Source organism: Sapajus apella, unplaced genomic scaffold, assembly GCF_009761245.1.
Source record: "Sapajus apella isolate SASKATOON/1434 unplaced genomic scaffold, GSC_monkey_1.0 scaffold3, whole genome shotgun sequence".
Lineage (NCBI taxonomy): Eukaryota > Metazoa > Chordata > Mammalia > Primates > Cebidae > Sapajus > Sapajus apella.
This window is the reverse complement of record NW_022436943.1, coordinates 62,832,126-62,858,773: the sequence shown is the minus strand read 5'-3', so window position 1 is coordinate 62,858,773 and position 26,648 is coordinate 62,832,126. Positions and strand designations below refer to the sequence as shown.

Below are 26,648 nucleotides of genomic sequence, written 5' to 3'. Positions count from 1 at the left end.
GGAAATTCACAGGTAAAACATCCTTCTTGCCTTCCGGGAGCTCCCGGTCTGCACACAAATACCTATGCTATCAGGTAGAGGTAAAGACTGTCTTTTAGCGTTCGGCTTCCTAAGAGCCTTTCTATTTCATCAGTTTTAAAATGCCTTCTTGTGGCTCCTGCACTTTCTGTTTTTGCTTCCTTTTAACCCTTAAAATGGCAATCTCCGACTCATGTTACACAGAACCCTAGGTATAGATCAATGAATGCCATTTTGTAAAACCAGAAAAGGTAAAAGAAATCTGACCATTTCACATAACCCATTATTGTATGAACACAATGCTATTCTTCATATTTTTTAGGAAAGGGTCATGTGGCTTAGTGTATAATTGGCACAGAAATTTGTTATTCCTGCCAAATGTAACAGTCGAGTTGGGAAAATTAATTATGTGACTATGTCATTGTAGACAGATATGGTGTTCTGATGCATTGAGTCACAAAAACCATGCAAGATAAATGGCTTGAAATATAATGGCTACACAGAAAAAAAGGAATTCATCTTTCCTAGGAAGGACTTCATGAAAGAACTGCCATTTTAGCAGGGCTTGCCACAGAGAGTCAAATTTTGGCTAGCGGGAAGGAGAAGCCTCAGTGAAGAGGCAGAGCAGGGGCCGGCACGTTTTGGGAGGCAGGGCCACCCATGTGCTGTGAGTTTAGGGGGGTGTGCCAGGGGGTGGGCAAATAGTGAACCTGAAAGGGTGACAGAGAGCAGGCAACATGGGCTGCTTAGGAGACACCAGGAGAAATCTGATGCGTACCCCTCCTGCAAGTCCCGCTCTTAAGGAAACACACAGAAATTCCTCAAAAGCAGAACTCTTTCTAGTTATTATTAATTCAGCATCCTGCTGAAATAAATCTTTTATGGAGAAAAGTATGCATGAAATAGTGTGACTAGTACTCAGGCGTTGTTTTTACTGAGTATCGGAATCTGAATTTTCCCCATTGCCATTCACTGTTCTGTTCACCCATCCGTTCCTCAGACATTTTTCTTGGGCCTCGGGGTGTAGCCTCGGGTAGGGCACAGTCTGATGTGTTTAGAGCTCTGTTTGGAACGCCACATGCTAACAGGGAAGTACACTAAGTCAGCTAGGAGCTCTAAGAATGAAATGGCCGTAGGATTATTACTCAAAGTGGGTACCGTGTTACTTGGGTCATGAAAGGTCTGTGGGAATTGACTGCTGGCAATGGGAGGTGACAGCGTGGGAAGCGGGAGGCCGTGTGCGCCGCAGAGGAGTGACTGGAAACTGAAATGTGTTGGTGACTTGCTTAGGTTCTGCACCCGCGCCCGAAGCTCATTGTGGATGATCATCTCCGTAAGTCCCACGTGTCAAGGGAGATACCAGGTGGAGGTCATTGAATGGTGGTGGCTGTTTCCCCCACTCCGTTCTCATTGATAGTGGGTGAGTTCTCATGGGATCTGATGGTTTTCTAAGTGTTCAGTAGTTCTTCCTGCATTCATTCACTTCTCCTTCCTGCCGCCTTCTGAAGAAGGTCCCTGGCTTCGCTTCCCCTTTACCTTCTGCCATGAGTGTAAGTTTCCTCAGGCTTCCCCAGTTGTGTGGAACTGTGAGTCAATTAAACTTCTTTCCTTTATACATTACCCGGCCTCAGACAGTTCTTGATAGCAGTGTGAGAACAGACTAATACAGTTGGCTCTGAGAAGTAGTGTGTGACAGTTGGGGTGCTGGGTGGGTGCGCGGCAGAATTAGGGGGATGGAATGAAGACCCTCCTCCTTTCTCAAAAGCTTCCTGAGCTCTAGCGTGTGCCATTGTGCGTGCTGGGAATGACGCAGTGAATAAAGTCAGATTTGTGCCCCCTGAGGAGCTCATCTTCTAGTGGGAGAGCAGACAAGCAAGTGGACAGGAAAGCAGGAACGTGGCTGGTGGCAAGTGTTGGGAAGGCTAGAAACAGGAACGTAGTGCCCAGCAGGGCTTTCAGGCAGTAAGGAGGGCTTCTCTCAGGGTGCTGTCAAAGGCGAACCTTGAAGAGTAAGAGGGACCCAGAGGCCAGTGAAAGAAGCAGGGAGAAGTGGAAGCTGGAGTGAAGGCACTGGGGCTGGTGAGGACATGGCCAGGACCCAAGGAATGGGTGAGAGAAACAGGAGGTGAAGTTGGAAAAGCAGGCAGGATCCAGGTTATACACGTCCTGCCAAAATGTCATGCTCAGTAGTGTGGGTTTATTCCATGTCTGAGATTATGCTGAAGTCTGATCATGCCCATGGGATGGAATACCGAGCATCAGAGATCTTGAGGGAGGGGAATGACAGGCACAGGCCCCTGCAGAGAGGCTGCTGTGTACAGGGAAGGTGGAGGCCCACCCTCGTTTTAGGCAGGTCCATCCCAGGCCCCGTCCTGTCCTGCCCTGGAGATCTGTGCTCCCCTCAGGCTCCCAGGTGGCCAGGCTGGTCCTGGAAGATGTTGCCTTTACCCTCAGGGCAGAAGGGTGAGGTACAGGGAGGCCCCTGGCTATGCATGTTTGTGTTTGTGTGTGCGCACACCTGAGAGGGGAGGGGGACCCACTGGGCTGTGAGATTCGCTTGATTTGCAGTTGTAAACGTGGAGGTGCATGGTACGTGGCCCCGTGTGTATTCTCATCCTGCTCCCTGTAATGCTGCAGTGGGCCTGGTATCTAAGCCTGTGGTGGGAGAACTCCCTGGAGAAGGTGTTCCACCAGGGCGGATCTATTTCAGTGCTCTGTCAGTGACAGGATTAGAGGTCTCCAAAGCCCTCCCCAGCATGGGCCCTGGCTGCTGTTCCATTCTGACCTGCTCCATCTTCCATCCAGGATTGCGGCCTGTTAAGTTTCGGATTTTTGCTGCTTTGTGATTAGACCAAAGGCCCAATGCTTCCACTTCGTTCCCCTATCTACACCTCATTTTCCTTCAGAGCCCAGCTCAGACAGCCTGTCTTTTGGAATAGCCTCCCAGACTGCTGAGGCTGGATGGGGCACACCTCCTTTGTCCAAGGCTCCATGGCATGCCGCCGAGCCTGTCAGAGCAGCCGTGGCACTGTGCTCACTATGCCATGGTCCTCTGCTTGCTCCCCTGCTTCCTGCTTGACTGGGCTCCTTGAGGGCAGAGAACCAGCCTTGTGTATCCATCGCCAGCTCCGAGACGGCATCTGGTGCATATTAGGTATTCACTAACCGCTTCTTGATTAGAAGAATCAAAGTTAAAATTGTGGCCTCGAGAGCTGCAGGAGAGGATGCCTTGGGAAGGGCAGTCTTCCCGGGAACACCTTGCCCCTCTCACTGAGCTAAGAGAATATTTGTAAATTGAGGGCTTACACCAACTTCAGTATGAAACCAAATGTTGGCCTTAATTGTTTCTGAAATCTTCCAGTGGCTCCCCAGTGCCTACAGATCTGTTTCTCAATTCTGCTTCTCATTAGATTTGAATGATCTGAAGATATTAAAAAAAAAAAATGCCCAGGCCCCATGCCAGGCTGCCTGAATCATCTTCGGAGGTGGGGATGGTTTACAGTCTCCCTGGACTGTGACAGTGTGACTGGGAAATGCTGGCCTATAACGTTAGATCCCTCCCTCCTAAAGCCTTGTTTTCACAAATTGGCTGAATATTGGAATCACTGGGAGAGCTTAAGGATTCAGCCCATCTGGACATGGCCTTTGCCCTAAGATCTCTAAGAGTGCCCTGGGTCCGCCATGTTGAGGCAGCTGGTACCAGGCCCACCCTCCTGCTGCTAACCACTAAAAATTATGGGGCGTGTGAATTAGATAAGAGTTGTCAGATAATAGACAAAACCCTTTCTCCCTAATTCTCCCTCCCCTCAAAAACAAAACCTACCCAGCACAGCACTGTGGTCTCTGAGGTCAGAGAAGCCAGTACGGTGGTGCCCATGGGTAGAGGTGGGTAGGGATGTGGAATGGCTAAGAATGGCAGCTTTGCTCAGTGGCGGGGGCAGAGGCCAGCTTGCAGGAGGCCGAGGGGCTGAAATCTGGGACAGAACACTAAAGAGAAAGGAACTCAGCAAAGAGAGAGTTCCAGAGTCCGCATGGAGATCACCTTGGGGCCATTGCTGAATCCTAAGCTGAACACAGGGAGAGTGAAACCCCTGCAGGCAGGCAGAGAACTCCAGGCAGTTGTGCACGGAAGAATCCCAGAGCTTTGCAGCCAGGGGAGCCACCTCAAAGGACACCTGAGGCCTTCTGGATGCCACAGAAGAACCCCTACTTAGTAGCAGGGCCAGCAGCAGCCTGGCCCCAGTGTGAAGGCCACTCTAGATGTGCCTTAAAAGGACTGGAAAACAGGCATCAGAAAGAACGAGCTGGTTCACAGGTAACTTAGCTGCCAATCAAAAGGAGACCCATCCTCTAAAGGAAGACAGTAACACTCAGACATTCAACAACTGAAAACTCACAGTGCCCTACAAAAGTAGCAGGAAGATAGGAACCAGAACTGGCGGGGTGCCAGGGGAGCCTGTCAGCTGGAGCAGACTCAGAAATGATAAGGATGATGGTGTGAGCATACACGGACTTTGAGGTGATGCTTAGAGTTATGCTGAAGGATTTAAGGAAACCATAAATATAATGAGGAAAGGACTGGAAGGAAAAGGTCAAAATCCAACATTTAGAGCTGAAAATGTAGCTGTTGTATCAAGAATAGGTGCAGAAATTTTATTACTTAGTAACAAGAAAACAACACAATTAGAAGTGTGCAAAAATGTGAACAAACATTTCACAAAGGAAAGGAAATGATTGGCCAATGAGCATGGGCAAAGATGCTCAATATCACAGATTTTCGGGGAAATTCAAGTGAAAACCACTCCTGCACACACATTGCACCCAGAAGACCAGGGGCATGGGATAGCTGGAATGCACTTGTAGTGCTGGTGACAGTGTGCAATGGTGTGGCTACTTTGTAGAACTGTTCATCAGTTTCTTTGAAAGTTAAACATATAGGTCCTGTACAATGAAGCAAACCCACTTCTAGGTACTTACCCAGAAGAAATGAAAATGCATGCCTGTGTAAGACTTGTACTTTGATGTGCATTGCAACTTTATTCAGAATAGCTGCAAACTGGAAATAACCCCTGTAGCCAACTATATATAAATCAATAGTTATAGTATTATGGACTGCCGCTGGCAACAAGGAGGAAGCCGCTGCTCCGCTTAAGAACGTGGATGAATTTCAACAAAGCATGCTGGGTGAAAGACGCCAGACACAAAACGTACACGCTGTTATGATTCCATGTATATGAATTCTAGAATAGGCAAGACTCGATCATGATAGAAAGCAGATAGATCCCTGTTGTCCTGAGGAGGTGAGAGGGCTTTGAATTGGTTGTAAAGGGGCAGGAGGAAGGTTTAGGGGCGGGTGGACTGGCTTTATCTTTTCTCTGTGTGGATTGTACTAGTATACATTTGTCAAATTACATTGAACTTGGTAGTTAAATATGTACTTTTTATTATATGGAAATCGTACTTCACTACCAAGGATTTAAAAATAACAACACAGAACCAGCCTCCCAGAAGTTTCTAGTACGCAGCAGGGTCTAAGAACCACTGCCGCAAAGGCCCTCCCAACTCAGTTCCTGCCTCGTTCTCCTTCATGGCTGTTTCTGCTCTGGCCTGGGCCCAGGTGGAATTGCATGTGGCTCCCTGCACAAGGCACCCTGTGTTTGTTTTCTTTTCCAGACCTGTCCCCTTTGCCTAAATGTCTGTCTTCCACGTTCTCTTCCCTCCCCACGGGCCTTCTTGGCGACCCTGGCTGTCCTGGCTGTTCTTAGTTCCTCTTCCTACTGTCTGTCTCTCAGGTTTCTGCCAGGACACCCCTGCCCAGCTTGTCTTTGCCTATGAGGTTCCTTCTCCTCGTGTATTGCAAGAACCTTGTGGGCCCAGGCCCTGCATTTCCATCTCTGTGTTCCTGGTGCACAGCTAGCCCAGGCCCAGAGGTCTCCAGTCAGCAAAAGAGGCTGAAGGAATGATAATGAATGAACAAATGAATCGTTGAGGACAGTTCAGAGAGCCATGGGGCTAGAAGAGGTGAGGGCTGCGTTCTCATACAGAGAAGACAAATCATTGGAGGGGATTTCAAGGAGATTTCGTCAGTGGATTTCAATTATCCCTGAACCCCCTGGACATTTGCAGGGAGGGCATTTTGGAACTAGCTGTCAAAGTGACACCACAGTGTCTATGACCTCCTCACCCACCCACCCCCAAGCACATCATATATTAAAGATTCTGAGAAGTGACTGGAGAAAAGGAAATTAATGTTCCACTGTTGTCGACTGATTTCAATCTCAGCTCATTTTAAGGGCTGACCCAGGAATTTTCTAAAACCAAACAGGACAGTGTCCCAGAAGTGTGGAGCAGACAGGCCCTGGGAGCTGTCACATTCACATTCGGGAGCGCTTCTGTGTGCGATGTGCTTATGAAAACAAAAGCTCATGTGGAGTGCCAGCCCTTGCCGGTGGACGCTCCCCCACCCTGTGTGGCGTGTGGCCGGAGACTCTGGCATCACCACCTCCACTAGATCCCTGGTGCTGGGGTCACTCTGGATGCCAGGCGCTGGTCTACCCACTGCATGCGTTCACTCTCATTGTTTTCTGTTGTAGTAAGAACATTTACCTTGAGATCGCTTTTAACAAATGTTTTTGAGTGCAATACAATATTGCTAACCATAGGCACAATGTCGTATGGCAGATCTCTAAACTTACATTGCATAACTGAAACTTTACACCTATTAAACACAGCTGTCCGTGTCCCCTCCCCAGTCCCTGGAAACCACCATTTGACTTCCTGCTTCTGTGAACTTGACTACATCCCTTAACTAAGCGGAATCGCACAGCGCTTGTCCTTCTGTGACTGCTCGATTTCCTGTAGCATAATGTCCTCAAGGCTCTTCCATGTTGTAGCATATGGCAGGGCTTTCTTCTTTTTAAAGATTGAATAACAGTTCATTGTATTTATAGGCCACATTTTGCTTATCCATTCATCTGTCCATGGCCACTTAGGTTGTTTCTACCTCTTGGCTGTTGTGAATAATACTGCAGTGAACGTGGAAGTCTAGATACCTCTTTGAGATCCTGATTTCAGTTTTTTGGGGTAAATACCCATAAACAGAATTGCTGGATCATTTAGTAGTTCTATTTCTGTCTTTTTGAGGAACTTTCATACTGTTTTCCGTAGCAGCTGTACCTTTTTACAATCCCACCAGCAGTGCCCAAGGGCTCCAGTTTCCCCACATCCTCACTAATACTTGTCACTTTGATTTTGGTAATAGTCACACAGCAGGTGCAAGGTAATGTATCATTGTGTTTTATCTGCATTTCCCTAATTACTTGTGATGTTGAGCATCTTTTCATGTATTTTTTGGCATTTGTATGTCTTCTTTGGAGAAATGTTTCTGTTTAAATCTTTTGCTCATTTTCAATTGGGTTATTTATTAACCGTTTATTATTTGTGTATTATTCAGTTAACTATAGTCGTTAGGCGTAGGAGTTCTTTATACATTTTGAATATTACTCCCCTCATCAGATAAATGGTTTGCAAACATTTTCCCCCATTTTGTAGGCTGCCTTTTCACTCTGCCGGTTGTTACATTTTCTGTGTGGAAGCATTTTAGTTTGGCGTAGTTCATTTTCTCTGGTTTTGCTTTTGTTGTCTTGTGTTTTCAGTGTCATATCCAAGAAATGATTGCAGAGACCAAGTCCTGAAACATTTCCCTTATGTTTTCTTCTTGGAGTTTTAACATTTTTAGATATTAAATTTAAATCTTTAATTCATTTTGAGTTTCTTTTTGTGTATGGTATAAGATTAAGGTTCAATTTTATTCTTTTGCTTGTGGGTGTTCAGCTTTCCCTGCACCATTTGTTAAAGCGATTATCTGTCCTCCATTGTGTATTCTTGACACCTTTATTGAAAATCAGTTGACTTTATATCCGTAAGTTTATTTCTGAGCCCTTTATTTTGTTCCGTTGATCTCATATGTCTGTCAGTACCATGCTAGGTTTTTTTTTTTGTTGTTGTTACTTGTTTTTTGATTTTTTAGAGACAGGATTTGGGCTTTTGCCCAGGCTAGACTGCAGTGGTGGGGTAGCTCACTGCAGCCTCAAACTCCTGGACTTAAGCTGTCCTCCCTCTTCAGCCTCCTGAGTAGCTAGGACTACAGGTGCTCACCACTATACCTGGCTAGTTTTTTTGTTTTCTTTCTGTAGAGAAGGGGCTTCTCTATCTTGCCCATGCTGGTCTCAAACTCTGGCCTCAAGTGATCCTTCTGCCTTAGCCTCCCAAAGTGCTGGGATTCCAGGCATGAGCCACTGTGCCTGGCCACCATGCTGTTTTAATTGCTATAGCTTTGCAATACATTTTGTAATCAAGAAGTGGATGTCTCTAGGTTTATTTTTGTTTTTCAAGATTATTTGGGCTATTATGGGTTCATAATGGTTCCATATGAATTTTAAGGTTTTTCTTTAATTTTGTAAAAAGAAAGCCACTGTTTAGATGGAGATTACAGCCATGGATTGCTTTGGGTAGTATAGCTGTTTTAACTACTAATTTTTCAATCCATGAATATGAGATGTCCTTGTATTCATTTGTATCTTTAATTTTGTTCATCAATATTTTGTAGTTTTCAATGTGCAAGTCTTTCGCCTCCTTGGTTAAGTTTGTTCCTTAGTATTTTTGATGTTATTATAAGTGAAATTATTGGTTTTTAAAATATATATATTTCTTATTGTACTTTAGGTTCTGGGGTACATGTGCAGATCATGCAGGATTGTTGCATAGGTACATACATGGCAATGTGGTTTGCTGCTTCCATCCCCCCGTCACCTATATCTGGCGTTTCTCCCCATGTTATCACTCCCCAACCTCCCCACCCACCGCTGTCCCTCCCCTAGTGCCTCCCAACAGACCCCAGTGTATGATGCTCCCCTCCCTGTGTTCTTAATTTCTTTTTCTAATAGTTTATTGTTAGTGTTTAGAAGTGTAACTAATTTTTGTATGTTGTATCCTGTAACTTTGCTGGTATTTGTTTAGCAGTTCTAACAGCTTGTGGCGTCTTTAGTGTTTTCTGGATATAAGAGCATGACATCTGCAGAGATAATTTTACATCTTTTCTGATTTGGGTGCCTTTTATTTGTTCGCCTTTCCCCCTCATTGCTCTGGTTGGGACTTACATTACTGTGTTGAATACAAGTGGCAAGAGTAGTCACCCTTGCTTCATTTCTGATATTAGAAGAAAAGCCTTCGGTTTTTTACCAATATTAGCTGTGGGCTTTTCAGATATGGCTTTTATTATATCGAGGCAATTTCTTCCCACTCTTGGCTTGTTGAGAGTTTTTATTATGAAAGGGTGTTGAATTTTGTCATAGACTGTTGCTGCATCAGTGCAGGTGATCCTGTGATTTTGCCCTTTATTTTGTTAATGTGGTATAGCCATACTGATTGGAAGGAAGGCAAGGAAAAGATAAATCTCACTTGGTTATGGTGTATACTCCTTTTAATGTGTTGTTGAATTTGATTTTCTATATTTGTTGGTGATTTTTGCATCTATATTCATCAGAGTTATTAGCCTGGAGTTTGTTCGTTGGTTGGTTTGTTTTTTTGTAAGATCCTTGTCTAGCTTTGGTATTAGGGTAATGCTGGCCTCCTAAAATTTGTTTAGAAGTGTTTCCTCCTCTTCAGTTTTTTGGAAGAGTTGAGAAGGATTGAAATTAATTCTTTAAATGTTTGATAGAATTCACCAGTGAAGCCATCTGGTCCTGGAATTTCCTTTGCTGGGAAATTTTCGATTACTAATTTAATCATCGTACCAGTTGTGATTCTGTTCAGGTTTTCTCTTCCTTCATGATTCAGTCTTGGTAGATTCTGTGTTCTTTTAGGATTTATCTACTTCTGCTAGATTATTCAATTTGTTGGTGTATAATGGTCAAATGATTTTAAAATTTCTGTACCATTGATTGTAATGGCTACACTTTCATTTCTGAGTTTATTTGAGCCGTCTTTCCTTCTTCCTTTTTAGTCCCAGTAAAAGCTTGTCAACTTTATCTTTTCCAAAATTTTAGCTGTTTTTTAAAATTGTTTTTCTCTTCTCTATTTCATTTGTTTTTGCTGTAATCTATTATTTTCTTCCTTGTGCTAACATTGAGCATAGTTGTTTTTTTTTTTTTTTCCTCATTCCTCAAGGTGTAGAGATAGGTTGTTTATCTGAGGTTTTCTTTTTTATTACAGGTGTTTAGTGCCACAAACTTTTCTCTTAGTACTGCTTTCCTGCATCCACTGGTTTTGGTATGTTGTTTTTTTGTTTGTCTGAAGATATTTTTCAAATTTCCTTTTGATTTCTTTTTGAAACAAAATTTTGGATTCAGGAGATACACGTGCAGGTTTGTCACCTGGCTGTATGTATTATATGATGCTGGGGTTTGGGCTTCTATGGAACCCATAACCCAAATAGTGAACACAGTACCCAACGGGTAGATTTTCACACCTTTCCCCTGACCTCCCTCTTTTGGAGTCCTCAGTGTCTTTTGTTTCCATGTTTGTCTGTGTGTAGCTATTATTTAGCTCCCACTTTTAAGTGAAAACATGCAGTATTTGATTTTCAGTTTCTGTGTTAATTCACTGAGCGTGGTGGTCTCCAGCTACATCCGTACTGCAGCAAAGGACATGCTTCGTTCTTTGCCATGGCTGCATAGTATTCCATGGTATATATAGACCACATTTTCTTTATCCAGTCCACTGTGGATGGGCATCCAGGTTGATTTCATAACTTTGCTGTTGTGAATAGTGCTTCAATAAGAATGTTAAGTACAAGTGTCTTTGATAGACAAAACCAACATTAAGGCAAACACTGCCATAAGACAAGGACATTCTAGAATGAAAGGGTTAATTCAACAGGAAGATGCGGCAGTTATCAGTATATACGCACCCAACATCACAGCACTTAAATATAAAGCAAACACGGACTCGAGGGAGAAAAAGACAGCAGCACAGTAACAGTAGAAGAGTTCAGTACCCCACTTTCAAGAACGGATCACATCCAGACAGAGAATGAAGAAGGAAGTCAGCGGACCTAACAACGCTGTGGACCAGATGTTCCCCACAGGTCCACACGGAACATCCTGCCCAACAGTGGCATAGCATACATTTTTCTCAGTGCAGACAGAACATTTTCCAGGAGAGATCACACATTGGGTCACAAAGCAAGTCTTACAAAATACAAAAAGACTGAAATTGTACGAAGTATCTTCTCCAACCCAAGGGAATAAAACTAAAAATCAGTTGTACAAGGAAAACTGGAAGATTCTCAAATCTATTTCAACTGAGCAGCACACTCCTGGACAGCCACTGGGTCAGCCTCACCCTGGCGGTGGCAGCTTTGGTCACAGTGGTCAGGTGGTGTCTGCCAGGCTGCTCCGCTACAGTTTTCCCCTGCGTTTAATGAATGTCTATGGGAGGTGCTTTGAGACTAAGTAAATGTCCTGTCTCATGGTCCTTTCACTCACAAATCCTGTGATGATTCTTACCTTCAATGATTATGTGTTTGCCAAACAGTGATTTTTCTATCCCATAATTCCTCCTACATTCATTTGTGGGAATTCTGCTGTAGGAAACAGAAGTCTCTTTTCCCCCCTTTGCTTAATAATGTCAGTTGGGGGTCATGGGTATTGGCTTTAGTCTGTGGATTTGAATCCACTACTATCATTATTTATTTATTTATTTTGAGACAGGGCCTTGCTTTGTCACTCAGACTGGAGTGCAGTGGCACAACCACGGCTCACTGCAGCCTTGACTTCCAGGGCTCAAGAGATCCTCCTACCTTAGCCTCTCCAGTAGCTGGGACCACAGGTGTATGCCACCATGCCTGACTAAGGTTTTTTTTTTTTTTTTTTTTTTTTTTTTTTTTTTTTCCCGAGATGGAGTCTTGCTCTGTCGCCCAGGCTGGAGTGCAGTGGTGCAATCTCAACTCACTGCAACCTCTGCCTCCCAGGTTCAAGCGATTCTCCTGCCCCAGCCTCCTGAGTAGCTAGGATTATAGGCACATGCCACCATGCCTGGCTCATTTTTGTATTTTTAGTTAACACAGCGTTTCACCATGTTTACCATGCTGGTCTCAAACTCCTGAACTCAAGTGATCTGCTCGCCTTGGCCTCCCAAAGTGCTGGGATGCCAGGTGTGAGCCCCTGCAGCCAGCATGACTGCTTTTAAATGATTTTTTGTAGAGATGGTTTCTTGCCATCTTGCCCAGGATGGTCTGAATGCCTGGACTCAAGCGATCCTCCCACCTCAACCTCTTGAAGTGCTGGGATTATAGGCGTGAGCCCTCATGCCTGGCCACTACTATCATTATTTATTTTGTGGCTGAAATTATTCCAGACTTACTTTTAAAGAGAAGGTCTCCTTGCATTTCCATCCAATTAAGAGAAAGGACTGCAGTTTTGTTTTGGAGAATACTGTGTGATGAGGTCCCTATGTATGTTCTTTGTTTGCTGTGGTAATTTTGAATTAGCATTATAAACCCTCAAGTTGGAATGCAGAAGCCCCTCTGCCATGCCTCGTGCTTTGCCTGCTCTGCCTCCCTTCTCTGGTGGTCACGTGGCCGGCCCCTGACCTTTCCTAATCACTCGTGCTGGAGAGAAGCTGCAAGTGGGGGAATGTTTTCTTCTCCACACTCGTCCGCTTCCCTTTCTGGGTCTGTTACCCTGCATGCAATGAAAAGAGATATGGTGGATGCACTGGGATTGGCAGCACACTTCAGCTCCTGCTGTGGTCTTACATGAGATTGAGAAATACTTCATCACTGATCATGAGTCTGCATGTGTGCCCTTCTCATCAGCCCTCCCCTCGTATGCTTACACACAAGGATTCAGGACTACAAATACTCTCTTTACCCTATGTTGGGGAGCAGCTGTCCGTACCATGCATCTTTAAATAACTGTCAGTGTCCTTTATAGACCATTTACTGTAAATCTCTGGAGAACAAATTTTTCCCTTTCCTAAGAATTTGCTTTATGCTTGCTATTTGTTTTATGTTCTCAAAGGCAAAAAAGAAGAATGGACAGTGTTCTCCTGTGTGGGTGCCATGTGGTTGGAGGAGGAAGCCTGTTTTTCGCAGGTGTATGCACCACCCTTCCCTCCTCACCAACTGTGTCAGGAATGGGAGAGGGACCCCAGATGCTTGCTGTGAGCAGCCGGGAAACCTGTAGCCATCAAGACTTCTGAATCCAAAGTTGAGGGTTCAGATACACTCGTGAAAAATGATCGACCAGTGGCGCAGGGCTTACCGGAACCTCCAGGGTTCAGATCCCAGTGTTGAGCTGCTCTGTCCCTCCTGGCAGGTCCCATGGTGCTCGGGAGGCCACGGTGCTCATGGAGGTTATGGTGCTTATGCATGTCACGGCGCTCATGGAGGTCATGGTGCTCAGGAGGTCACTGCACCCATGGAGGTCTCACTGGCCTTGTGGCTCTGACTTTAAAGGCTCTACTGCCCCATCAGGTCTTCTGATGGGTATGAGGGAGGGAGGGAGGAGTGTGCAGGAACGAAGCCACTTCTCTCTTGCTAACATCTGGTGGTCTCTAATGACTCATTCAGTTAAGGACACTGTCTATAGTGGAAACTCATCTTTCTTATTAATTCATTGTACAGAGTGGCCACAAACTCTCTCTGTGTGAGATTGTATCTTACTGGCAGTTGAAGGTCTACAAATAGGCATCAAGGACTGTTATGGTGACATCCGTTCCTTCAGCGTGGAAGACAATGTCCAGAAGAACCTGAGCGATGAGATGGTAGCTGAGGAGGAAGACCACACGCAGGTGCCCGCCGCTGTGCAGAGCTGTGCGGGCCGCCCAGCGCGTACGCCCTCTACCGCGGAAGGCTTTTCTTCCCTCCTGGGGCTGGTGGTGGGCTGTTCTCCATCTGGTATTTCTAGGTGGGACCCCAGGATGGTGTCATATTACTTCCCCTTCTTCCCTCCCCGGCTACCATTGCCTCATCTCCCATGTCTCTTCCTCCACAGACATTTCATGAGCATTTCCTGTGTCCCGGGTGGAGGTGCTGGGGGTCAGGAATGGTGTCCTGAGTCCCATGAGCCCCCGTGAGGGGACCGTGAGACCCAGAGAGTCATGGAGGCTGGTGCATGCCCTGTCAAAGGGAATTCTGTTTACATGGTGGGGGCACCGAGGGACGACCTGGGGTGGGAGTTGGGGTTGGGCATCTCACCTGGTAGAGGCTGGAGATGAGGGCACAACATGATATTCCTCTGAGCCTCAGTCCCCTGATTTGCAAAGTGGGGAATTGTTGTGAGAACTGCGTGAGAGTGTGTGCTCATCGTGCAGCGTGTAGGTTTCCCGCAAGCGTTAACTCTGCGTTCTCTGGCTGGAGAGCAGCTAATACGCATATTTCATGCCAGACTCCCCACAGCTGAAGTGTTACGGGAAGTTCAAATAAATCCTCTGACAAGGAGTTCTTCATTGGCTTTTATGACTCACGAAGCGCTGGAGGCTTCACGCCTGGGGTGGCCGGCACATGACTGCCAGGTGTGAAAACCAAAGGCCCCATTGCCGAGTCCTCTCACCAGCTCATCACAGACCTCAGATCGGGAGGCCCTGCTATCAACTTGGGTCCCCAGGTGGCCCGTGCATGCACAGTGGCTCAGCTCTGTCGACCCCACGCTGTGCTCACGCCGCTGGTGTTACACACCCTGCTGGCCTGCCTGCCAGTCGCTGCTCACACCTGCATGTGTCTTTTGGCAGTGGAGGCAGCGGTTTCGCCACCATCTGCTCTGTGACTATCCGATTTGGGGACTGAGTTGCAGTGGGATTGAAGGAGGCTTTCCCACTTGATCTTGGACAAGTTTTCTGATCCCTACAATGAGGAATAAAGCTCACACCTCACAGAATTATCTTGAGGACTCGGCGGGAGACCCTCCACCAGACCTCACTCAGTGCCTGCCCTGTGGGACACAGGCGCTCAGCAAGGCTGCTCTGAGACCCACTTTCGTTTCCTGCCTCAAGGAAACGCCAGGGTTTGGTGTTGGGACAGGGGTCCCAGTGAGCCTCCCCCTTCAACTGCATGTGAGTTTCAAAGACTGACAAGCAAATGGGAGGGATCCATGATTAGGAAACCTTCTGTCCACTTCCTTGGTTGCCAGGGAAGTAATTTGGTGGTCTCCGAGGGAGGCCCCGTAGCATTTATGTTCATGCTTGATGAGAGGTTGGCAGAACGCATTGTTGTGGGCTGGCTCTTCCCACTGGTGTGCCTTCCGCAGGTCCTAGGTGAAAGAACAGGAACCCAGACACAGTAGCAGTAACCTTCCAGCGCTCCCCTTCCTCCACCAATGAGTAAGGCTGGGTTGAAGCTCACTGATTTTCCACTTAGGCCAGGAAGGGAGCATTTATTATTTCTTTAAGTCAGATGACATGACTCTCCTTGCCAAAAGTTTCAGGAGCCCTCATGCCATAGGACCAACTCTGGGGCAGCAGTCCTCACCCATGGCCTTTAGTTCTGGCCCTGCCCTCAGGTGGTCCTGTGAACGTGGGAGTTTGCTTTACCTATATAGGTCTCTGCTTCCCTGTCTATATAGTGAGAGAGTCCCCTAGCTTTGAGATGAAAGGCATGGGACTCGTTCCATCATCGCGGGGAGTCGGATGTGTCTGTGGAGCTCTGGGGTGCTGTGTCCCTTGTGTTTACACTGTAATCACCCCTGTAGAGCCCCTTCTTTCTGCCTCAGCCTCTCATGTTTTTTCTTTTGGTAAACATTTCTGGAATTTCTGCTGTGTTCCAGGCACCTAGTTATAAAGATTAATGACACCTGATTCTGCCTTGGAAGAGAGGCGTGCAGATGAACTGGTTGGAGCTGGGAGTAGGGGAGCAGGGGATGGGCGACAGGAGGCAAGCAAGCACGTCCCTGGGCCTGCTGTTCACGCGGGAGAGGGGGTCCTTGGCTCATGGGTGCACTCCCTTCACACTGGACCCCGAGTTCAAGGCTTCAGATAGATGAAAACCCTGTCCCTCTGTACCCAAGCTGCAGCTCCTGACCTTTCGATGGAGCTCTTGGTCTCCACTTCATGGATGGCTGCAGCGATTAGATGAGCCCAAACTTGCTCTAACGCTCCTGGCCTGGCACCTGGCATAGGGCTATTGTCCAGAAATGTTGCCCCTGCCCCCTGACTTTCCTACCCTTCCTCCCAAGAGGCAGGCCCTTAAAGAGTTAGTCTTCATTTCTTCCAGAGCTTCCAGTAAGATTGTCTTTATCCCATGTGTTACCCTGTAGAAGGAGAAGTCATTGTCATCATTGTCATTATCCTCTTTATGACAGCTGATTGGACACTTTGCATATGCCAGGCGCTGTCCTCAGCAGCCTTGTGAAGGCACAGTGGTTGGCTGCCTTGTCTTGTAGACAAGGAGATAGGCTTGCTCAGGGACCTGCAGCTGTTAGCGCAGAGCTGGCATGGACAAATCAATGCTGTCCGTCTCCAAAGATGGCATTTCCAGGAGAGGACGTTGGAGAGTCTGCCTGTCAGAGGGGCTTCTGGCCAGCCCAGCTTGTGCTGGGCCATTTGCGAAGATGCGGCTGGCCCAGCTAATGCTGTGCATGCGTCCTCATTTGAACTCTAGCCAGGGCCTGATGGCTTTGACTGGACCCTGCATTGCTGGCAGCATGTGGCCTGGCCCTTGGTGGCCCTGTGTTTTTTGACCTCGCCCCCCACTCTGCCCCTACCTCCGCTGGGTAATGGAAAGTGGTGTGTGCGCTGGAGTCTGGCTGGAGTCTGAGCTGGCTTTCTGCTAAGGGTGGTGGTAGCGCCCGCCGGCCCGGGCTCACATCCCACGTCTGCTGTAAAGAATGCTGCAGCACACCGGAACTCGGTGCTGGCGCCCAGCCCCTCTGAGGACCCACTGGGCGTGTTTGTTCCTGTTGTTGTCCGTGTCGTCCTTCAGCAGAGGCTGTGGCTGTGTCTGCTCTCAAACAGCCTGCACAGAAGCAGGCAGAGCTGAGCCTTGGCCGCCGGGGCCATCCAGCCCACTCTTGTCCCTTGCTTCATGCGTGATGTGTGTTCTTCCCTGTATCCCAAGGCAGTCACTCATTTTCTTCTCCATCCTCTTAGCCTCTCCTCTGGCCCTGGGGGACCCGCCTTTCACCCCGCAGGCTGCCATGCCAACTTCTCTGGTGCCAGCAGGGCCTCTGCAGAGAACAACTTGCATGCCCTTCGAATTTGGGCTCTTACTGCAGCTGGACTATTCTTAGCACACTGAAATGTGAGCCGTCCCCTGTGCACTGGAGGTGGATTGATTGAGCTTCTGCGTGTGTGTTTCTGAAAGGGGCCTCTGCCGAGGAGCATGTGTGTGCGTGCGTGTGTGTGCTGTGGGAGGAGGCACAGCACGGGCGGGTGACCGTATGCCCTGGAGTCTGGGGAGCTATATTTAGCTCCTCCAACATGCCCTGCTGTGAGGCTGTGCCGGGAGAGGCTGGCAGGGCCCAGGCAGGGCTGGGCTAGAATCTCTGGGGAGCTGCAGGCCTCCCTTCCAGGACACGACGCAGACAGCTGGTCACAGAAGAGCTTCCGCAGAAAGGAATATGAGCAGTTGATTGTGGGTGCCACAGGAACCTTTCTGGGCTTTTTCTGTACACATTTCTATTTCTCAGAACAAGCCTACAGAATAAGTAATATTTCTCCCATTTTATAGATGAAGAAAAGTGGAGGCCCAGGGAGGGAGACAGTGTGCCCAGGCTGGTTGCTTGTGGAGCTAAGATATGAACCCAGATCTTAGTTTGCATTTTAGGATGAAGGACCAATAGACTAACATTTATAGTTTAGAGCAATGATAAAATGTGGGGCAATTCTAATTTAGAAAAGGGGTAGAGGGTCATTGAAGAATAAACTCGAGTCCTTTTCTTCATGCGAGAGTATTTAGAAAGTGCAAGATGACGGCAGCTTCTTGGCTACAGCGGGACCCATGTCCACCGAAGCACAAAGCTTATAAGACGGGCATCCTGGAACTCTCAGGGAAACGTGCTCTGGAGGAGAAACGTTGCAGAAGTCTTCTCAGGCTGCGGACAGCAGGTGCTCCTGTTGGAACCTCCTGCCTTTTAGCCAGCATGACAGAAGCTGCTGAGATGGCGGAAACGGGCGGGGAAAGGGGCAAGGAAAGGGGGGGAGTCTGGAGCAAAGGCACCTTGGCCTGCCCGCCCTGTCCATCCAGCTCTCTTTCCTGCTACAAAGCCCGAGCTCTGGCCACACTGGGCCCCTGGCCTTATCCTCGCCAAGAAGGCTTTGTTGCCCTGTCTCACAGAAGGCAGAACAGGATTCTTGGCCCTCGATGAAGGCCCCAGAGAACATGCGGAGCACCCAACTTCCTGGGAAGAGTTCTCATGCACCATGGAGTGGGCCAAGCTCAACCCGAGAACGGTTAGACCACTCAGCACAGTGCTAGCGCAGGGCAGGGGTGCCAATCTCCTTGGGCAGGACCCCCAGCTCTTACCCCAGTGCTCTTCAGGGAACACTAGGGACTCCATGTCACAGGAGTCCCATCACCCCATCTAGATCCAGCCCCACATTTAAAAAGAGTCCCCGCATTCCTTTTTCTTCTGGTTGAAATTTCATTATTCTTTTGAGAAGGACAACTGATTTATGGAAAGCCAGTGCTGCTAGAATATTAACTAACTTCAAATTGTGGTCTTGGTAATAACTGCTTTTCGTTTTCCTTAGTTAAATAGAATGGTATTGACTCAGAACAACCATTTGGTGACAGGATGAATAAAGGGAATGTAATTGATCTGGGACTTGGCTGCCTCAAGGCTGAGCTGGGCGTGTCCTTCTTGGACACTGTGGGTTTCATCTCCCTGGGAGACCTGAGTAGCCACCATCATCGTCCTTAGAATGTATCGTGTTCTCTAAGCAGAAGCAAAGAGACCTGACTTGGGTTTTTTTTTTTTTTTTTTCTTTTCTTTTTTTTTCCCCTCAAGGTCTTGCTGTGTCTCTCAGGATGGAGTGCAGTGGCGCAATCTCAGCTAACTGCAACCTCTGCCTCCTGGGTTCCAGTGATTCCCCTGCCTTAGCCTCCCAAGTAGCTGGGATTACAGGCGTGTGACACCACACCTGGCTAATTTTTGTATTTTTAGTAGAGACAGGGGTTTCACTATGTTGTCCAGGCTGGTCTTGAACTCCTGACCTCAGGTGATCTGCCTGCCTCAGCCTCCCAAAGTGCTGGGATTACAGGTTTGAGCCCCCGCGCCTGGCTGCACTTGGGTTTGTTAAACCCAAGGTCTTTGTTCTAATTTAATACTCACAGGCCTCAGCAGGCAGGTGTGCCGCCATCCTTGGATCGTGTACCTAAGGAAGCTGAGGCGCAGAGGGTCGGGTTGTTTGCCCAGGTCTCAGAGCCCATGGGACAGCAGCACCGGGCTGGGGTCTGACCTGACTTTGGGCCTTCAGACTCCTCATCTCCTCCTCTTCTTCCTCTCCATCTCTGCTGGAGATGGAATAACCAGAGACAAGGATTCAAATGAAAGAGGAAATCAGATGCCTTGGTGGTGACGTGGCTCTGGTTTTGGAGATGAAGTTCTATGCTTTCATTCTGCATCTTGTTTTGTCTTCAATCTCAGCGATTCCTTGTAATAACTTACTGACTCTTCACCAATCCTAGCTTAGCTTTGGCTTAATTTTTCCAGGTGACATAGAATATGTAAATCCTTTGTAAGTTACATCAGTTGGCTATTCTTAGTCTTTAGAGTGAACACATCTTAGGTGAGTGTAATTAGAAATGCGTTATTTAGCACACAAGGGATAACTTCCTCTTTCGCAGCTATGCATTGGGAAAAATAAATAGCATTTGCAGGACTCCAAGGTTTCCATTTATAATAGGGACTTATTCTCCCAGAGACTAGAAGGTGTAATCCTCTGAAAGCCCTGCCTATCAGTGCTGAAGGTGTTGCTTCCATTCATTGATGTACTCCAGAGCATTTATCGACCTCCTCCATTGGGCAGCATGCCAGGCCCTATGCTGCACCCTGGGGGCACTGCCATGCCCTGGATGGACGCTCATTGGTGGGGCCTGACAGTTAAACAGGTTATGATGCCTATTTTTACAGTGGTGTCGTGGCTGTCTATTACAGCGTCTTCAAAGTTGGGCAGGTATGGAACCAAATTCAGCCACTGAAGCCGTGGGATTAGTTGGGCAAGTTGCAAATCCAAGCCACGGTTTCTTTGCTGGACCATGAGAGGCTGTAGGGGAACACTTGCCAAAGTGATGTCTTGGGGTTGAGCACCTAAGTAGGACGTCATATCCTAGCCCACTGTGAGTTTTTTATTTTTATTTTTGGTCGTCATTTTCAGTTGCTTCTGGACCAGCAGAGCGTCTGGCACAGGCGAGCACCCAGTAAATGTCTGTCAAATAGTTGATTGGGGGTGGCCTTCCTTTGGCCTGCTGTGAATCTGAGGAAAGGAGGGATGGCACTGGGTCAGCCTTGGCTTGAACATCTACCTTGGCACACCTTCCGGGTGAGTACCAAGGTTTGGGGGTGCCTCGCTGACACCCTGCTGCCACAATGATCTGATGTTAGAATAGCTGCCAGGTGCCCGCAGGAGTGGCGTGGTCCACATGGCTGGGGTCTGGCCTGGCTGTAGACAGACCTCATGGTAGAATTCCTTGTACCCAGGCAGTCATGGGCAGAAGTGAAGACCACAGGCCACACCCATGGGGCAGGCTCTAGGATTCACTGGAGGAGAGAGGGAAGGGCTGGGGCCCACGTGGCCATGCTTTCCCCATCTCACTCATCAGGGAGCTTGCCCATATCACCCTATTTCCATTGCAGTGGTTCTTAAAGTATGGTCCCTGGACCAGCAGCTTCAGGAACCTGGGCTCTTCTGAGACATGCACATTCTCGGGCCCCTCTCTGACCTGTCAATCAGAAACACTGGCATTGGCCCAGCTATCTGCATGTCCAAACAAGCTCCCCTGTGACCCTGCTGCAGGCCGGAGGGCAGGCCTACTCCCTCAGGAGATGTACTGTGAGTGGATCTCAAGGACTAGGACGCTGACCCCTCTGACCTCTGGATGGTCGGCCGGGGCTTGGGATAGCCAGGGTGAAGGGACTGCGCCGAGGAAATCCTTCCCATGGAAGCAGGAAGAAGGGAGAACAAGGCCTATCCCCGAAGGTGAGGCCTGGGACATGTACTTCATGCTCTTTAAGCCTCATTTTCCTCACCTGGAAGATGGGAATAATGGGCTCTTTTCTATAGGGTTACTTTGAGGCTTAAACCACAAGATGATTAAACAAAAGTGAATTTAGTGTACCAGAGATGTTTGTTAAGAGGGAGCTTCCTTTCTTTACCCTCTTTCCAATTGACCTAGATAAGATATTCTGGAAACTATAAAAAGTGGAAGAGCTTAGACTAGAAGAAATTCTAGATGCCGGATGCAGCCTTTCTTACTGCAGATAGAAGCTAACAGAGGGTTTAGAACAGCATTTTTCACCATGTCCTAGCTCCTTAATTTTCATCGGGGAGGGAGAGTAGGGGACAGCTGATGTCCATGGAAGAGATGGGGCAGGTCGGCCCTGGCTCTTGTCTTGATCTGCCAGTGGAGCTGAAGAAGTGATTGTTGGGAAGTTATTATCTTGATGCCCATGTGAAGGCAAAGGAACAGAGTCCCTGAGATGGAGAGACATTCACTAGGGCTGCCCAGCGAGAAGGAGCCCAGAGGCACGGCTGCTGGCTCAGCAGACAGAAAGTTTCTGCTTTCTGTGTAAATAAGGAGGTTTGCTGGCATGAGAAAGACACAGAGGCCACAGGCTGGAAGAGTCGTTGAATAACTGAAAAGCTCAGCGAAGGAAATTCAGTCAGGAGCAGCCTGGTGCTGAGAAGGCAGAGGCGTGTAGGGTGGGGGCTCTGCTGCCTTTGCTTCCTGCACCCTGCTCTGGCATCGGCAGAGGGCCTTGGCCCAGGTGGTCCAGCTTCTCCACAGGGTCATGCCCTTGTGGGAGCAGCCCAGGAGGAGAGTGAGTGCTGGGGAGGGAGATCAGCTAGGCTTCCCAAAGACCCTGTGTCCTGGGGTAAACTCTGGGACCTTGGCCAAGTCCCAGTTATCTCAGCTGAAATATCCATGCCTTGGTCTTTCTCGAGACGATCGGGAATATTCTATAAAAAGCGTCCGGAACCATCCTTGGAGCATGCCTGTGTTCAGCAAGGTGGCTGCATCCTTTACCCAGCTTCAATGATTGTTTTAAAGTCAAAGACTCTAGAAGACTTGATTTGTTAATATTTTCCCCAACATTTTGTTTTGAAATATCTCAAACCTGAAGTTGAAAAAATGGTATATTGATCATCTCTACCCATTTTTGTTTTTTTCTTTCTCTCTCTGTATATGTTTGTGTACACACACACACACACACACACACACACTTTTTTGGGAAGCCATTTGAAAGTAAGTTGCAGACCATATTATTTCTTTCCTGAAGTAATTTTTACTTGCCTCCTAAGGACAACGGTACTTTCCTAAATAACCATTGTCACACCCAGGAACTTTGACATTAGTACAATAATGTTACATTGTAAACGTTCCATGTTCAGACTGCCCCAATTGTCACGAATATTGATTTGTTGATATTTTTTTCTCTCTGTTTGATGAAGGATAGATGCTTCAGTCTATAATCCCTCTTTCTACCTGAACAGCTTGTTCTAGACGTTTTCTCTCTGCTTCTTTCACTGATATAAGCTGGAATAGATTTTGGTTTTCGTTTTTTTAAGAGAATCTTGTCCTGTTGCCCAGGCTGTAGTACAGTGGCGTGAGCTTGGCTCACCACAGCCTCCACCCTCCGGGTTCAAGCGATTTTCCTGCTTCAGCCTCCTGAATAGCTGAGATTACAGGCACACGCCACCACGCCCAGCTAATTTTTGTATTTTTAGTAGAATTGAGGTTTCGTCATGTTGGCCAGGCTGGTCCTGAACTCCTGACCTCAAGTGATTTGCCTGCCTTGGCCTCCCAAAATGCTGGCATTGCAGGCATAGTGATTGTGCCTGGCCCTGAAACTGGAATTAGATTAGATTTCAATGCCGTATTGAGGCCCAGGACGGTGTGACCATTGTGAGGGCAAATGAGGCACAAGTGCTCTCCCCATCCCCTGCGGAAGGACTTGGGTGATGGGCAGGGCTAGGGTGGGACACAGGCTTTGGCCTCAGTTCAGGGCAATGATCTGTTGGCTGTTGGACCTTGGGCTCCCCAGTTGAAAAACAAGGTTGCTGACTTGATTGCTTCTTAGCCTCTGTTTAATTCTTACTTTTTGTGGATAAAATCATTTAATCTTTGTTGTTGGGAGAAAGTACTTGTGAAGTCACTCAGTTTACCTTGCTGTGCAGGTGTACCCTGTTTGAACACCTGTACTGATAGAGAACTCATTGTCTCACAGGGCTCTAGTCATTTAGACACTTCATTGTATACGTATGTATATATTTTTTCCTTGCCAGGTACAGTATGTTGATGGTATTGACTATACTTGATTCTCCTAATTTCCCTTCTTCATGGGTCCAGAGATGGAAACTGTCAGAGAGAGAAAACTCATAGTGTCTTGAGGGTAGAGCTGGGTCAGGGAGCGCTAGTGGCTGATGGCTTGTTTTCCTCTTCTGCTATTGCAAGAGATGTTGGGCCTGGTCATTCTTGGAGGTCACAGGGACCATGAGGTTCACCATTCATACCTGGATATTACCTTGACAAAGTAGTTGTCGAAGGTAAATGCCAGCCCCAGCATCAAATGTTTCCACCTTTCCGCGGCCATCTCTTGAATGTTTCCACTTTTTGTGGACATCTCTTGAATGTTTCCACCTTTTCGTGGACATCTCTATTGCAGTGTACTTGAGCCTCCCTGTGACTCAGGACACCTTCCAAGGAGACCTTTAGTGACTTCTTGAGGTCCTCATAACTGGTGCCCTCTAGGCAGTAGCTCATATCCCTGAATGATGTGTTGGGATGGCGATATAGAAAGCTTGCCAGTGTGCTCCTGTTAAGCTCAGAGATGACCTTGCCACTTGACCACTGGCCTTGGCCGTGTCTGTGGATGTCGGGTTATGTTGTGAGCCAGGCCGTCACACTTCACTTTGTTAGAGGGGCCGTCTCCTGGGAAGTAGTGTTGTTGTGCACTGTGGTCATGAGTACTCCACTAGGCCGTGATTGTTGTGGATAGTCTTGGCCGGGGGCTTGGGTGGGAAGTAGTTGATGGTGGGCATTGCTGACAGCCTTGAGGGAGTTTTCATACTTCTCTCATTATATACATGTGTCTATCAGCAGAGGATGAAGGAAGAGATGGTGACTCCTTTGGTTCCCTTCAGGTGAGTCTCAAATTTCTCAAGGGAGCTGTAGACTCCTTCACATACTCAATGTTAGAATTGCGCCATTTGATCTTGGTGGGGTCTTGCTCCTGGGAGGTGGAGATGGGTTTTCCTGTGATCACAGCCTCCCGTCTGCAGCCCTGGCTGTCCCTTTAGACTTGTGGAGTCACTAGAACGTGGCACAGCGTGAAGTTGTTCAGCGAAGGGACCAATGGGAAGGGCAGTGGAGAGGTCATCACTGGCTACCGACAAGTTGTCCAGGGTTGAAAGTAGCCCTGGTGACCAGGTGCCTCATGCAGCGCAACCGTCCCATCAGCTCAGGGATGTGGCTGGCACCACAGCAGGAGGGCAGCTACCTCGTGAGCACAGTGGGCTGGAGAGCTCGCAGCTGCACCTTCCACAGACATTTGTACAGCCAGTTTTTAATCAAAACATTGACGTGAACATTGAGGAAGAAGAAGTGAGGTGCACTCCATGGCTTCATGAATAGAACACAGGTTTTGAATTTAAATATAGCTGGCATTTAAACTATTTATTTGTTGGGCACATGAAGTCATTCCGTGTTTAAGTTTTCTTACCTACAAAAAGTGGGTAACAATTATGTATTTTGTTTTTTAAAATCACACCATCCAGGGAAGTGCTGAGTATACTGGAAAATCCTCCCACTGTTTATCTGGTATGTTTACGGCTCCCAGACGTAAACCTGGCTGCTTACTCCAACCTTATTAACAAGAAAGTGTCCTTCTCTGTGAATCAAGCCTTTCTCATTCTTGTGGATCTCATGGGTGAAGCCATAATTGCACCTGTACCGTTTGAGTAACAACTTCATGTTCACAGTCCTGGTTAGTAGGGCCCGTGGCCCCTTGCCTATCAGAGAGGCCATGTGCAGTGAACGTGGACTTGATGGTGCTCCCAGACTCTGAAGCTAGAATGCCATTAGGGTCTTAGTGAAGGTGCAGCAGCGTAGGGCTAATGAGATCAAAGATGGACTGGTTACCGAAGATTTAACACTGGATGGCATCTTAGAGATCACTGCACACTGAGCTGAGGATTCTGCGATGCAGGTTTGTGCTCCTTTTCACTCCGTTCCTTCCCCGGCTCTGTACTGACCTCCCCGTGAGTTCCAGGCACCAGGGTTTGAGGATGAAATGCTAGGTGCCCTGTCTCTGGGGACACACAATCTAGCAGGGACACAGAGCCATCTGAAGCTGTGACATGCGTCCTGTGGAGGCTCAGAGGAAGCCCTCTCACCGAGGCCTGCAGATGGGAACCACCTAAGCATGTGGATTAGACAGAGTCGGCAGATATTGGCACATCTGGTTTCCTACCAAGACCGCCGTGCTCAGCTGCTCCCTTTGTGGTGTTTTTGCCTGGACCCTACTCTGGCTGCCGTCATGCCTGACACTGGGCGCTGTTGCATCAGGAGAGACCACCTTCCTCTGGATCAGTTGCCATGTGCTCTGCTTCTGTCCTGCTGCTTGATCTCCATCTACACAGCAGTGTGGGTGGAGCCAGGGCCACCTGTCGATCCACACACATCGTGTAGATGCACTGTTCACTGCAGGTGTTCTCCAGATGTGCGGTTGGTGACCCAAGGGCATGTATGGATGCATAGGACATAGCCTATTTGTTCCCCACAATGCTGTCATCTCCATCCTCTAGGGTATGGGGCCTGGTCCTCCTCATTGTCCTCACTTGAAGGCCGGCTTGGGATATAGCCTCAAGGGTGTCAGGCCACATTGCAGGTGCTGGAGGCCCACGTGGCCCTGCCCATGGAGCACGGGTGAGCAGAGGAGAACAGGGAATGCAGGTGCCAACACGTGTGCAATCCTTGCCCTGCCTGGGCCAGGCACTGTGGCAAATCAGTTTTCTCATTTAATTCTGACAGCAGTCCTGTGTTATCGTTTTTATTCTCTGGTCTTCACATGATGAAAATGCACTTTCGTGGGATGGAGACACGGAGATGTCTGGTAGCACAGAGGCCAGAGAGGTTGCGCCTAAGCTGCGGGCGGGGAGTGTCAGAGGGAGTTTCTTTAGTCTTCTGGAATAAGGACTAGGAATTTCCTAGTCGGAAAGAGTGGGTAAAGACATTCAGGCATACACGTGTGAAACAATATAGGTTTCAGCAGCTTTCCCACCATGCAGCACAAGGAAAGCTCTGGCATATGTATGTGTGTGTGTCAGTGTCTGTGTGTGTGTTAGAGGTGTGTGTTGGGTGTGTGTATATCTGTGTGTGTGTTGGATGTGTGTGTGGTGTGCATGTCTGTGTGTGGGGTGTGTGTTGGGTGTGTGGGGGGTGCGTCTGTGTGTGGTGTGTATATGTCTGTGTG

The 26,648-nt window shown here is 47.9% G+C and overlaps 1 protein-coding gene and 1 long non-coding RNA gene across 5 annotated transcripts in view; both read left to right on the top strand.

The window, feature by feature from the left end:
* Nucleotides 1-26,648, top strand: part of TRAPPC9 (trafficking protein particle complex 9) — a 701,893-nt gene that overhangs the window by 396,029 nt on the left and 279,216 nt on the right. The gene's annotated exons all lie outside the window — the stretch shown is intronic.
* On the top strand, nucleotides 1,625-6,221 carry LOC116529164. The gene is made up of 2 exons (XR_004259415.1): nucleotides 1,625-1,730; nucleotides 1,793-6,221. It is a non-coding gene; the product is annotated as an uncharacterized LOC116529164 (long non-coding RNA).